Source organism: Tiliqua scincoides, chromosome 2 (genome assembly GCF_035046505.1).
Source record: "Tiliqua scincoides isolate rTilSci1 chromosome 2, rTilSci1.hap2, whole genome shotgun sequence".
Classification (NCBI taxonomy): Eukaryota; Metazoa; Chordata; class Lepidosauria; order Squamata; family Scincidae; genus Tiliqua; species Tiliqua scincoides.
The window spans coordinates 251,916,073-251,931,819 of record NC_089822.1 but is presented as its reverse complement, the minus strand read 5'-3'; positions in this window follow the sequence as shown (position 1 = coordinate 251,931,819).

Below are 15,747 nucleotides of genomic sequence, written 5' to 3'. Positions count from 1 at the left end.
AGATTCCATTCTTCTGGAGGAAACCATCTCCCACATGCAGTCACTATGCATATACTGTATTCATGCCATTTATATTTCCAGAGCACCTCGCTCACAGATCCACTTGGTGACAGCAGTGCAGGGTTCAGCGATAATTTTTTTCTCATTCAGTTTTCCACAGGAGTTTGCTTCAGTTATATTTCCTAGCTGTTGTAACCTATAGAAGAAAGGAGAGAGCCAGCTACATTTGTCTGTATGTTTGTTCTTCCTCTGTTTTGTCTCATTTGTTTCATCTTTGCGTAAGAAGAGCACTGCTGCATCAGGCCAAAGGCCCATCTAGTCCAGCTTCCTGTATCTCACAGTGGCCACCAAATGCTTCAAGACAACAAGACACAATCTGCATCTTGGTGCCTTCTCTTGCATCTGGCAGTCTGAGGTAGCCTACCTCTAAAACCAGGAGCATGCACATACCTACCATGACCTCAAGATTTTCCTCTGGGTATAATCCAATTACGTAGAAGGAAGATTCTCTGACTTGGCTAGAGCCAGCCATGCCACACACACACACACCCCCAAGCAGAGGAAAAAACTCTCCAGGTCTATCACAAGGCCAGACAGCGCGATCAACAGGGATGGCAGCTGGACAATTAAGCATTAATAGCAACCAACCCATCCCAGATACATCCCCAGGGGGTGGCACTTGCCATCTGTTCTTCATGCTTGCCTGGGATCAGGGTGCCTGAGTTCTCATGACCATGGATTCCTTTCTTATTGCAACATGTGAGAACCATGATAGCTAACTGGCCCCAGGCGGCTCCCATTCATTGCAATTGGCAGAGGAAAGGAGAGGAAGCAATGATGATCAAAAGGTAAAGCATTTCAGTGGCTGTATTAAAGATTATTGGCAGCCTGGTGCACTGTGTTCTCTTATTGAAGAATATGGCCCTAACTGGTAGAGAGAGATACTCACAGTTTGTTGTCGAAAGGAGAGCTATCCACCCAGGTCCATGTTCTGTTAGGGAATGTGGCTTCTAATCCAACCCAGAGCTGCAATGCCTTTCTGGTAATATTCTTTATTGAAGCCTGCAAACAACATAATTGGCCTGTGAATGCTGTATAACAGTTTCTGATTTTCTCTATTGATCTTAAACAGCACAGATACAGACAGAGGGTGGACTCATGTGCAGGCATGACTAGCCTTTGTACATTGTACCCACTAACCCCAGCGGTTCCTGCCAAGCTCTGCTTCCTTCACTGACACATGCTTGAGCTAGGCCCCTGCTCACTATACAAACAGTGGTTGCTGCAGGGAAATTATCCCCATGAATGGGAACACAAGGCATGGTGGAAGGTGGGACACACCCAGGCAACACCAGCCAAGAATCATGCGCCACCCTCACGTTCTTTCAGTCATCACACACTCAAGCACAGTATTATAATGTGTTACATACATGGTAGCAAGAAATTTAATGGGAACTGCAACACAAACATTTTCTCCCCATTTGTCTTGCAAAAGATACTACTGTATTTGTTTGCACAAGCTCCTCCTTGCAAATCTTGGACGAAGAGGCTAGTCTATGCCAAACTCACCAATTCTTCCTGATTCTGTATCACCATCAATTGAGAGAGTTTTGCTCTACAGTCTTCCTTACTCTTGTGCCAGGTTTGTTTTTCATGGGAGATCCAGTAGCACTTGTCCTCATGAAGGACCCAGTTCAGGGGGCAGAGTTTGCAGTTGGAGATCTCTGAAAGAAAGTAAACCCCCCCCCCACACACACACACACAGATGTTGAGCTCTTATGAGTACTTCTACGAATCTTGAGAATCTTAGACATCTTAGGGCACAATCCTAACCCCTTATGTCAGTGCTTTCCAGCGCTGGCAAAGCAGTACCAATGGGGCATGTGCTGCATCCTGCAGTTAAGTGTCACCCACGGAGGTCTCTTCAAAGTAAGGGAATGTTTGTTCCCTTACCGCAGAGCTGCATTGCCCTTATGTCAGTGCTGGAAAGGGTTAGGATTGTGCCTTTAATGTTTTAACTGTAGAAAACAATTGTTTATATGTAACTTGTTCAGATAATTTATACAGAAACGTTTATCTAACGTTTACAGAAATGTAACTACCTATCAAGTCACAAATGTGTTTAAAACAATTGTCTCCCCTTTGATTTAGCATTAGATTGATAGCTCTCTTCATACTAATGAGGTAAACACAACTTTACATTGAATTTCAGACTCATAATTTACAAAAAACCTACCTTCAAAAGTGTTTCTATCAGAGACAACAACAAAGCCTAAAACAATTGTTTGACTGTGCTCTTGAGTCTTGCAATTGAGAAACAACACTGAAGTTACCTGTTGTGTTGTCGTGTTACCTTGTGTTGTGTTGTTACACAAAAACTGCCGCACATGACACATGTTTCCCATGCATTGATTATTTTCTGTTCTTTGTGTGGGTTCCTTGGTTTTCTCCAGAGCATCCTTAGGTTGCCTTCCCTGGAAAGCTTCAAATAAGAATGCCTATTTAGGTGATCAGCACGTAGAGAAGGTAACTCAAAGACCATTCAGAGATTGTGCAGCAGCACTGAAACTCCAAGTTCAGCCAGTGGCTGAGCTATTATGGTGTCTTAGGGCACAATCCTAACTATATGTTAGACCTGCACAAGTCCCTTGCACAGGCCCAGGAAGGTTGCAAATGTGCCATAAAGCATGTTTGCGGCTCCTCAGGAGTTGGGTGGGCCAGTGCAGGGACTCACACTGACCCACGGAGGCTGCATCCAGCCTCCGCACTGACCTGGGGAGGGAGGGTTGCGTTGCGTTGGCCGATGCAGGGATCTGGGGAGGGTGGGCGGAGGGCATTCCAGGGGGCAGACAAGGTGCAGGAGGTGAGGCTGGGATCCCAACCCAGTTTCCCGAGCAGCGCGGAGCAACTCGAAACCGCTCCATTCTCCCCTGACTTGTACACCTCCTGAGGTGGTGCAAGTCTAAGGAGACCCATTGGGGCTGTGGTGGCTAACCCAGGGGTAAGGGGAAGAGTTTCCCCTTGCTTCCGGCTGAGCCACTTCTGGCCCCAATCTTGCCCTGGATACAGCGCAGGCCCCCTGGCCTGCCTGTTCCAGCGCAAGATAGGATTGCACTGTTAGAATGTTCGCAAACTTTCTAAGTGCAGAAGGAACAAAACTCTCTTTAACAGATTCACATATATAGTCCGAATGCTAGGAGAGGTCAGTCTGAATGAAGAAAACGCCCTTCACGTGAACTAGGAACAGAAGGAGTTGTGCAAGCAAGTTTAATCCCATGGAACCAGGAGGAAAATGGGTTTCTATACCCAAGGCTGTGAATAATGGATAAGTGGGTACAGTAGTGGTTCTCAAACTTTTTGGTTTCTGGAGCCTTTTACAATTCTAAAAGGAGGCTTGGGGAGCCCTTCTGGCGGATGTAGTTTCAGGGAGCCCCAGAGCTCCTGTGCATGAATGGAGTATCATGGCAGGGGGGCAGCCACTTATGGAGTGCTTATGGAGCTCTTGAAGGGGTCTCTGGGAGCCCCAGGACTGCTAGGCGCACACTTTGCAAAACGCTGGCATAGAGTATGATCACATAGCATTCTATTTGTATTAACATTTGAAGAGGCATTGGGGCTGGTGTCTCACTTGCCAAGAGTAATTGTCATACTTTACATTTTTGTATTCCTTTTGTAAACCACTTTGGTTTAAGCTGCCACATGAGTCTTCGTGGTTCTTTGAATGACATAAGCTGCATGTCTCTTCAGGTATCCTGCAATGTTGAACATCCAAGTGTGTGTTGTCGGCAAGCCTGGCTAAATTCCATAGCTCCACCCTCCTGATCAACATGCTTACAGTGTTTCCTCATCCCAAGAATAATCTCTTCCCAAGCACAGTACTTATCTATATAGACAAATATTGCAAGAGCAGAAAATGCAGCTATGGTGTGTGTCTGCAGTGGGTGCAGGGCTTCCTGGTGTGCTCCCAGAAACCATGGCAACTTTCAAGGTTTCTTACCTTCTAGAGCAGGGGTGCCTAAACACCGGCCCTGGGGCCACATACGGCCCTTGAGGTCTCTCAATGCAGCCCTCAGCGAGCCCCCAGTCTCCAATGAGCCTTTGGCCCTCTGGAGATTTGTTGGAGCCCTCACTGGCCCGATGCAACTACTCTCAGCATGAGGGCGACTGTTTGACCTCTCATGTGAGCTGTGGGATGAGGGCTTCCTCCACTGCTTGCTGTTTCAGGTCTATGATGCAGTAGCGGCAGCAAAGGAAAGGCCAGCCTTGCATTGTGCAAGGCCTTTATAGGTCTTGAGCTATTTCAAGACCTTCATTCATTCATATAAGTTCATCTTTAATATATTCATTTATGTAAACTTATGTAAATTTATTCAAATTTTAAATTTTAAATTAATTCTTTTTTTCCTCAGCCCCCAACACAGTGTCAGAGAGATGATGTGGCCCTCCTGCCAAAAACTTTGGAAACCCCTGTCCTAGAGGATGTTAGCTGTGCATTGTTTTACTCAGGCAGCAATCTCCGGACCAAGGGCCAGATCACACAATACTTTCCTTCCTGAACTGGCCTCTCACACTTACAAATGTGTGCTCATGGCACATGCACATCCTGGCCGCCAGTAAGCTGTCGCCAAGTCAGTGGGGCCACCTGTTGGCCGACAAGTGGGCCCAGCTCATTACTTGAGTGGTGCACCAGCTGGTGTTTCCAAGGTGCGCCAAGGTGTGGCAGACCAGTGAGTGGCACATTCAAGATACTCTGCATAAAAAGTGGCAAGTGGTGTGCTGCAGGTTGGCCACCCTTGTTGTATAGCATCATACCTTTTAGTTAGCTGAGTAACTGATCTAAATACAGTGGTGCCTCGCCTAACAAAATTAATCTGTTCCACAAGTCCTCTCATTATGCGAGTTTTTCATTTTGCGAAGCGCGTTTTCCCATAGGAATGCATTGAAATTTAATTAATGCGTTGCTATGGGCAAGAAAAGTCAGAAGTCAAATTTGGTTTACAAAGTGTTTATTAAGTGCTCTTTAAAGGCATACATACTGTACAGAGGATTTCAAAAAAGGGGGGATGCTGAATGGGGAGCTTGAAGGCTGTAATCCTGTGTACACTTTCCTGGGAGTAAGCACAATGGGACTTACTTCTGAGGAGACACACACAGGATTGTGCTCTAAGCTGGGGAGGACAGAGCAGCTGCACTCAATTGCTTGCTTTTGCCGTGATCATGGGGGGAAATGTGAAGGAAATGGGGCAGTGAGAGAGTGAATGAGCGATGGGGGATGCTGAGTGGGGAGTTTGAAGGCTGTAATCCTGTGTAAACTTTCCTGGGAGCAAGCACAATGGGGCTTACTTACATAAAGATCTGCCCCTTACTAGGGTGAAGGGGATCATAAACTGGCATGAAGATCCACCCCTTACTAGGGTGAAGGGGATCATAAACTGGCATGAAGATCCGCCCCTTACTAGGGTGAAGGGGATCATAAACTGGCATGAAGATCCGCCCCTTACTAGGGTGAAGGGGATCATAAACTGACATGAAGATCCGCCCCTTACTAGGGTGGACGGGATCATAAACTGACATGAAGATCCGCCCCTTACTAGGGTGGACGGGATCATAAACTGACATGAAGATCCGCCCCTTAAGTCAAACCAAAAAAAAAAAATTCGTCTTGCGAAGCAGGGGTCATAAAAATTCGTTGTGCGAGTTACCAAACTTTGCAAAACGCTTTCGTTCTGCGAGTTTTTCACTGCGCGGGGCATTCGTTATGCAAGGTACCACTGTACTTGAAATGTGACATTCTGATCTGCATGGAGCACACACTGACAAAGCTATGCCCAATGCACTGCAAGACAACACCGTTGTAATGCAACACTATATCAGTAAAGAGTAGTAGGCAAAGGGGACACTTGTCTGTTCCAAATAAATCTGTTCTAGACTTACCCAGCACTATCACAGTGACCACCAGGATGACATTTCCAGTCCATCCAATCCAGAGAGCAATCCAGTGCCAACGGCATCTGCACTGGGAGGCATCTGCAAATATTATAATGCAAATAAAGAGGCCATCATAAGGTGGCCTACAGAGGCCAAAATAATTCAGAATCCAACCATAAATGTAACACTTCATGCCATCAAGTGCATAAATTTCACACTTAAAGTGAAATGCATTTCTAACTAGCACCATAAGAAAACAAGACATTTTCAACTTGTTAAGGAAGCATAGAATATGAGGGTGAGTAATTTTGTCCAAGATATGACTCATGTTGTGCAAAATTGACAACATTGCCTATGAACCAAATTAAGTACAAAAATGCAATACCACAAAATTGCTGTTGTGTTTTTTTGGTGTTTTTTTTAAAAAAACATTTGCTCTTAGTTGGTAAGGTAAAGGTAAGGCAGGATACACATTTTAAAAATCACCTGGTGCAGCCCACACACCCCTAACGACACAACTGGTGATATATAACAATATTACCTGTTGATCAGAAAACAATTAGCACTTGTCAAACTATGCTCCACAGGTTTCAGTGACAAAGAAGAACTAACATTTGACCAGAGATTACCAGTTCCTATGACAATTATTTCTCTGTTGCTTCCTTGTCCCTCATATGCTTGTTGCATAAGACAAGATGTTTGAATATAAAATGGCATCTAATGTTCGACAAACTGGTGATAGAGACCTCTTAGAGACAATAGTATCACAAGGTAAAAATGTCACTGTTGATGCAACTGAAGTAATAAAGTCACAGATCAGATCATTGAAATGCAAGAAGGGAGCCTGATCTCTCCACCTTCACAACAGTTCCCAAAGAATAAATATATCTTCAGTCAGGTAATGAATGCTCTGTCAATGATTGCCCTAGCCCATGGCTTCAAATCAAAGACCATGGAAAGAAAAGAATCAAGCTATTAATTAAGAATTAAGGACTATTACTAATTAAGAATTAATAGCATTCATCCATGAGACAACAGAGATGGGTGAATTCTGTTTATTATGCCATTGGTTTTGTATGCTTTGGAAGCATATCAAGAGATTAAGCAATTCTCTGTAGTGGCCAGAAGCACCAGAGATACTGCAAGCAGATTCCATTGAGAAGGATCAACCTGTTAGTTTGCTTTCTTGAACAGATCTCAGAGAGAAAGTACAGACTAAATGCAGTTTGGTGGCTATTCTCTTAAAATTGTTTTTTTAGAGCGCAGTCCTGCACTGGAACAGGCAAGCCAAGAGGCTTGTGCTGTATCCAGCGCAGGATTGTGGCCAGAAGTGGCTTAGCCAGAGGCAAGGGGAAACTTTTCCCCTTACCCCTGGGTAAGGACTGCTGGCCCCAATAGGTCTCCAGACTTGCGCCACCTCAGGAGGTTGCACAAGTCCGAGGAGAGCGGAGTGGCTTGGAGCTGCTCTGTTCTCCCTGGGAATGGGGGTTGGGATCTAGCATAACTGCCAGTGCAACCTCATGCCTCAGTGCAACCTCTGCAATCCATTGAGTTTGCCTTATCAATGTTGCCATCCATGTGCCACCTTCAGAGAGCAACTGATGCATAGGAAGAAGCTAATACCTTAAGGCAGTGCTTCTCTAACTTTTTAGCACTAGGCCCCACTTTTAAAAACAACAATCTATTGAGATCCACTAGACCAGGGGTCGGCAACCTTAAAAACCCAAAGAGCCACTTGGACCTGTTTTCCGGAAGAAAAAAACCTCAGGAGCCACAAAACCCTTTTGACATCTAAAATGAAAATAACACTGCATATATAGTTGTTTTTTTTTTTTTTACCTTTATGCTCTTATAGGTCCCATTTTTATAATGTCCCTCTTGTAGCTTTTAGTTAGTTTTGTCATATATTCTTGTCCTGTGTTTTCAGACGCCTGGTCCTCTATGGTGTTTTGCCTTATTCCAAGGCCATTCTCTGCCTGGAGAATTATGCCCTTTAAGCAAATTAGCTCCCCTTCTTTCCCCCAACAAATGACCCTAGTTCTGCCCTGCAGTCCTGCTGGACCCCACCTCCAGGGTAGCTCCTCTGTTCAACCTGCAGAGGTCCTCTCTCCTGCCAGCAGCCTCCCACCACTACAGCAGACCCTGGGTCCTCAGCAGGTCTTAGACACAGCAGCCACACTTCAAACTCCAGTGTCTCCAGCAGTCCCTTAGTCACAAAGTCAGTCAGAGTATCCAGGGCAGAGTCCAAAGTCAATAAGCCAAGTCACAGTCCAAGGTCAGATTCCAAAGTAAGTCAGTCAAATCAGTCAAAGTATCCAAGTCAAAGTCAATAAGCCCAATCAGTCTCCTGTCCAACCTGCACTCCTTCTCCAACCCACATCCCTCTTCCTGCCTCAGGTGCTCCTTATATCCCTGAGGGCCCTATTGCCTTCAAGTGGCTGCAGCTGTGCAGCACACTCTGCTGGATGCCCAGGCCTTACCCTTAAAGGGGCCACTGCTGACACCACAACTACCTCCTCACCAGATCTTCCAGGATTCCAATACATGTGTGGGTTATGACATCTGCTTATCTTACATGGATACTAAAGAACTCTCCCCATCTTCCAGAGGAACCCTGCTAGAAGGAAAAAAGGACACAGACTCCAGAGGTGGGGAAGAGAAGCCAGAGCTGGGGGGGGGGCAGCCACAGGCCAGCTTCTGCCCTGCCTGCCTGCCTTCCCTCACTCAGGCTGCAACCTTCTCCACACTATCCTGGGAGTAAGCCCCATTGACTACAATGGGACTTCTGAGCAGACAAGTTGGTTGGAGCTCTCAGGTTGTAGTCCTCTCCACACTTTCCTGGGAGGAAGCCTCACTGACTACTTGTGAGTAGACCTGCATAGGAGGGGGCTAAGGCTGCCCCTCCCTGTCTACTCAGAAGTCAGCCCCACTAGAGTCAACGGGGCTTCATCCCAGGGAAGTGTGGACAGGAGTGCAGCTCACCTTGCTCATTCCTGCCCATTGCCTCAGCAGCGCTGCCTCTCCTGCACTTCTCCGACCAGCCTCACCTCTTCTGTTCAGCCCCCTGCCCGCTGCAGGGCGAAGGAAGGAAGGGCGCAGGGAAGAGGTGCCCGGCTGCCCCCCCCCGCACCTGCTCGCAGTGGGGCGCGGAGAGCAGGTCCAGGAGAGCGCCGCTGCCCCTGCCTGCCTGCCAAGGAAGGAGCTGCTGTGCACACGGGAGGGGGGCGCTTTGCAGGGAAGGAGCTGCAGGGAAGGAGCTGCAGCTTTGCAGGGAGGAGCAGCGCCCCGGCCCCGCACTCACCAGCAGCCAGCGCCCACAGCCCGCTGGAGTGAGGCGCCCTCAGGGCTGGGCTGGCTGGGCAGCGGCCGAGGGGAAGACGCCCCGCTTCCAGCCCCCACTGGGGAGCCGCATCAGAGGACTGAAAGAGCCGCATGTGGCTCTAAAAACAAAGGTTGCCGACCCCAGCACTAGACAAAAAAGAGATCTAGAAATAAATAATACTAACTAGTAAATTAGTAATTAATAATAAGTGAGGTCCTGTGCTCCTGAGGCTGCTAGAAACCTTGCATGTGTGCATAGACAATTGCTAGACTTTTCTTAGAAATGAAGTGCAAGGACTGTTCCCCCAAACCTTTACAGTCATTCTAGGGTACCCAGAAGGCTGGACAAGATGCAGGATGTACAATTAGGGACTTCCAGGCCAGACTGGGTTCTCATGTGATCTATGCCAAACCAATAACTAGAAAAAATTAGAAAATGTGGCATTTTAATTTGGGGGTATGAAGATTACCTCATATCAGTGAACTATTTTCTTCTACAAACCAGGCAAGTGTACTTACAAGGTTGTTTTTTTTTTAATGTTTCAAAAACTTTTCACAACCCACCAAAGATCAGTTCAGGGTCCTGACCCACAGTTTGGGAAACATTTTCTTAAGGGTGCCCCTAAATCACCTCCTTGGATGAAACAGCTGCTCACATCCTTTTAATCAAAAGCCTGCTTTGTTTACCACACTGCTGAGATGAAAAATAAAATGCAGCCAGGAAAACAACCTCTCTACAACTTTCACAGAATTGCCACATGGCATGAAAGCCTGCTGTCAAAGGAGAAAATGCTGTCATATTTTGCCCATGCCAAAAGTAACTCTATGGTTATCGCATAGAGAGAGCGACTAAGAAGATTACTGGGCTGGGGCACCTTCCTTATGAGGAAAGGCCTCTTCAGGCATTTGGGCCTCTTCAGCCTAGAAAAGAGGCGCCTGAAGGAGGGCATGATTGAGACATACAAAATTATGCAGGGGATGGACAGAGTGGATGGAGAGATGCTCTTTACACTCTCACATAACACCAGAAACAGGGGACATCCACTAAAATTGAGTGTTGGGAGAGTTAGAACAGATAAAGAAAATATTTCTTTACTCAGCATGTGGTTGGTCTGTGGAACTCCTTGCCACAGGATGTGGTGATGGCATCTGGCCTGGATGCCTTTAAAAGGGGATTGGACAAGTTTCTGGAGGAAAAATCCATTATGGGTTACAAGCCATGATATGTATGTGCAACCTCCTGATTTTAGAAATGGGCTATGTCAGAATGCCAGATGCAAGGGAGGGCAACAGGATGCAGGTCTCTTCTTATCTGGTGTGCTCCCTGAGGCATTTGGTGGGCCACTGTGAGATACAGGAAGCTGGACTAGATGGGTCTATGGCCTGATCCAGTGGGGCTGTTCTTATGCCATAGGTGAAAACCAGGATGGTGTAATAATTCAAGAGTTAGACCCAGAAGATCCAGGTTCAAATCTCTGCTCAGCCATGAAGCTGCCTGGGTGACCCTGAGCCAGTCACTCTCTCTCAGCCTCACCTACCTCACAGGATTGTTGTGAGGACAAAAGGAGGGAAGGAGCTACATACACTGCCCTGAGCTCCTTGGAGGAAGGGTGGTACAGAAATGTGAAAAATAAATTAATTGCCTCTGTCCCAGAGGCGTAGCTAGGTCATTTGACACCCGGGGCCCATAAATTTTTGTCACCCCATATGACATAATTAATTAATTATTAATTAATTATTAATTCACATTTTTATACCACCCTTCCTCTAAGTAGCTCAGGGTGGTGTACATGGTTCCTCCCCTTATTTCGTCCTCACAACAACCCTGTGAGGTAGGTGAGACTGAGAGATAGTAATAGTCTTGACATGAAATGAACAATAATAATAATAATAATAATAATAATAATAATAATAATAATGGCCAGAAAATAAATGCAGTGAATATTTCCCCACAAGCAATTGATGAAATTCTGCATCAAATGGTATATGACATGATGGTATTATTCCTAAAAGCCACGATTTCCAGAATTTTGGTCACTAGGGTGTCACCCCCCCCCCCCCGATGTCTCATTGGCCTATCTTGAGTTAAGGCAGTTGTTCTCAAACTTTTAACACTGGGACCCACTTATTAGAATGACAATCTGTGCAGGACCCACCGGAAGTGATGTCATGGCTGGAAGTGACATCATCAAGCAAAATAAAATAATTATAAATAATTAAATTAAAGAAAAACAGATAATTAAATAAGGGGAAGCCAGCCCTGTTTCACCAAGTGAATTTTCTCCGTAGCCTGCCTGCAATAACATCCCCCCCCCCACAAAAATATCAGTGAGTTTTTTCAGCCCTCTCCAGTGCCCAGTTCAGTGTGAATTCTTATATTTCAAGCATAGCACTATCAGGACCCACCTGGCTTTACAAGTCTAAAAACAAATAAAATGGACCTTACCAGTTGAAGCCTGTTTTATTCTTTGGGGGGGGGGGGGTGCTGCCTTCTGGAGCATTTGTTGAGCTCCACTTTCATCAGATGGGGACCATGCTGCCAGCCTTGCATTCCCCTTTGCCTGACTCGACCAGGAGCCAAGGCACATTTGCTTACTCACGAGTAAACACGACCTTGTGGCTTACTTTCTCTTTCCATACAGCTCATTCAAACTGCTTGGAGGGGGGGACTTCCTTTTTGGGTGTTTTTTGGGGGCTGCTCTCATTGGATAGGAACCATTCTGGTGTCATTGGATTTCTCTCAGCCTGCCCTTTCTGACGAACTATGGCAAGTTCGTCTACTCGCCAGTAAACGCGCAATATGGCTCGGTTTCATTTTTCATAGGATTCCATGCATTTTTTTGTTTCCATTTTTTTGGCCATAACTTTTGATGGAAAGGAGATATTTCAATCCGGTTTTTTGCATTGCATGCCGCTGGAAAGTCCACATCCAATGGTATATGGTATGATGGGGTTACTCCTAACCTTCGCGATGTTAGCAATGTTGGGGCATTTGTGGTGTGTCACCCCCCAAGGGTGGTGCCCAGGGCAGACCGCCCCCGCCCCCCACTAGCTACACCACTGCTCTGTCCCACTCCGACTGAACAGAAGTGCACCTGTTCAGTATGTGACAGAGCTTTCTTCTTTCCCAGCTGCAAGACCCAGAATGTGGAACTCTTTGCTGCAGGAAGCTAATTCTGCATCCTCACTGTTGATTCTGCCATCTTACAAAGCCCATCTTGATTCAATGAGCCTTCCATATGCTGCAGGTTCCCCTCCTTATCTGAAAGATAGTTCTGTGATGCAGATTTTTGTGTGCTTGCTTATTTGCCGACAACCTATTTCTCAGGCTGCTCTAAATGAATCTGTTTTTGTTCCATTTATAGTGACCTTGTTATTTTATTCTTTGGTTTATATAACCTACGATTGGTTGTTGGTCACTCACATAAAAACCCAATTCCAGCACCTTTTCGTTAACAAATTAACATGCACACAAGAACAAGATTCATACAAAATTCTACTCCTGTGGCTTTATGTGCTCTAAAAATATTTCAGCCCACAAAGTCCTACCTTGCGACAATTAAGAGAAACCAATTGACGCCTTCATCACATTTTTTGACAATATGGAAACTTACTGAAAACTTGAGATGGCTGAGACAGGCTTGCAGGGCTGGGTTCTGAAGGGTGGCCGAGTTCAGCATACACGCTTTCTAGTGCCACAGCCATGTTGTGAGCAGCAAAGAAGAGGCAAGACCCTGTGTGCGTATGTGTGAGATAAGGGACATATAGCTGCAGCTAGTGAGGTTGTCACTATTTGTCAGACTAACCAACCCATGCACGTTCCAGTCAGGAAGTGCTACGTAGCTGAAGTCTGTATAATTCATCAGCCTTCTACAGGCTGAAGCTGAGTTTTCTATTGCAAAAAAAATGAAAAGGATAACAAGATCCGGAGTCAACAAATCATAGATAGCCCATGTTGGTCCATTAGTAGAAAAATCCACAGTCCTAAATGCTTCATTTAGGACCAACTAAAAACAAAGTTGAAAAACAGACCAATGAGTTTTTGAATGCTACAGAATTCTTCATCAGACAGATAAGAACATAAGAACAGCCCCGCTGGACCAGGACATAGGCCCATCTAGTCCAGTTCCCTGTATCTCACAGAGGCCCACCACCTGCATCCTGGTGCCCTCCCTTGCATCTGACATAGCCCATTTCTAAAATCAGGAGGTTACACATACACATCATGGCTTGTAACCCGTAATGGATTTTTCCTCCAGAAGCTTGTCCAATTCCATTTAAGTGCCATCACCACATCCTGTGGCAAGGAGTTCCACAGACCAACCACATGCTGAGTAAAGAAATATTTTCTGTCTTAACCCTCCCAACACTCAATTTTAGTGGATGTCCCCTGGTTCTGGTGTTATGTGAGAGTGTAAAGAGCATCCCTCTATCCACTCTGTCCTTCCCGTGCATAATTTTGTATGTCTCAATCATGATGCCAAGCAAAAGATCAAGGCAGAAGGCAAAAGGAGTCCCCACAGTTTGCACTCTGTAAAACCTAAATCAGTTTTTCTAAATCAGTGATTTTCAACGTTTTTCTTCTCATGGCACACAGACCTCTATGGTCTTCTCTATAGTCTTCACCTCTTGTGATGTCACTTCCAGCTTCCAGGGAACACTTCTGACTTCTGCAGCTGTTTCTAGGGCAATAAACTGTCCCTCTTCCTCCACTGGCTAATTTCCAGCAACCTGGGCCTGGCATCGACAACGGCTATCCCCTGCCTCTGATCTCCCCTTACTATAGTCAAATTAAGATCCACCATAGCCTGGCAAAAGCAGTAGCTGGGAGCAACACAAACATATACACGGCAAGAGTCAGGCCCCTCTGCCTGCCCCCTGCCCATAATTTGAGCATGGCTGAAGGATTATCCATCTGAACAAGGGGGGAATGGAAGCATATGGTATGCATAGAGGCCTTTGAGATTGCAACCATAATTATGTCAGTCTTATCTGGACTCAGTTCCTGTTTATTTCTCCGACACTTATTTTGCGTCCTCTTGGCACTGCTCCTAGATTTGATGGAAAAGATAGGTGCACCCTGACTATTCTCAGCATGTTACTACATCAGCCCTTCAGCTGGTCTCACCCATCACTTCAGGATGAGTGCTAAAAAAAAAAAACATTGAGGACAGAAAAGAAAGTGGTAGAACCCTGTCAGTTAATTCCCATGTGATGATATCATAAAAACTCAGCATTCCTGGGCCTGAAACAATGAATATGAGTCTCCTGAAAAGCAGTATGAATTGATCCAGGTTCTTTCACAGGTCCGAATAAAACACAATTTTATTTGCAATTTGCGCAATTTGGGCACAAACCAAATTTCCAGCACTGGCATATCGGTGCCAGTGGGGCATGTGTGTTGGGGAATAACACTGAGTAGTGGTTATCAGTTGAGTATCTGGTTCTTTAAAATTGAAATTGTATGTGGTCCCTTTAATGGTCTTTCTAAAGGGTGTGTCCCCTTGCTGATTCCTCCCTATGTATATATAGCTTCTTGTTTGCTGACCTTGGCAGGACAGGAGAGTGTACTTTAATCTCTGTTTTTAAGCTATTGGTTTATTATATTTGTGTGCTTCCAGGGGTAGCTTTTTGGGGCTCCTGGTCTTCCAGTTTTAAGAATCTTGATATGAGAAAATGTTTGTATAAGTCTGCATCAGATTGTAAGTAAACTGCCTTTGGTCTTAACTTTTAGATCTGAGTTTTTGTGCCTTGGTTTGCAAGCAGCCTGGGTAGATGACTTTAAGAGTTTTTGCCTGAACCAACAATGTGCTGCATCCTGCAGTTGGGGGACAGTCACAGAGGCCTCCTCAAGGTAAGACAATGTTTGTTCCCTTGCCTCAGAGTTGCATTGTCTTTATGTCAGTGCTGGAAAGTGGGTTAGGATTGTGCCCTAAGTTAAGTTGCATTAAAATGTCCTCTGTTACCAGTTCAAGCCCCAGGCCCCACCTGCTAGTCACAGAGACATAAGAGAGATTCTCGAAAGGTCCAGTGGGCAAGTCTGTTACAACTGAAAAGTATGGGCTTACTGGTACTAAATGTTTATTATAGTTATTATGTATGCCATGTGCTCCAGTGATGTAAGGCACATTTCCAACTGTTAGTCAACACAGTGTATCTAGCTGTTGCAAAATGCAACACACCAGTATGCACAGCTTGGCCACCACTGTGAGCAGCGAGCAGCCTACTCTGCACGCCAGCAGACAATGGATGCCTGCTGCCATCAGTAAACTTGTGCTGACAGTGAGTGGACAGGGGTGAAGGTGGGCAAAACAGGGTGGGGTGGGCAGAATGGGGTGGTGGTAGGGGTGGGGAGGAGGGTGGAAAGGGACCAGGAAGGGGGTAGTTTTGGCAACAGTGCTGTGCACCAAAACACAGTACTCTTCTTGGCCTTGATTCTCCTGACCCAGGTCCATGTGGCCTTGTGTCAGAGGTCTGAGTAGATCTGGCAGGTTTGCA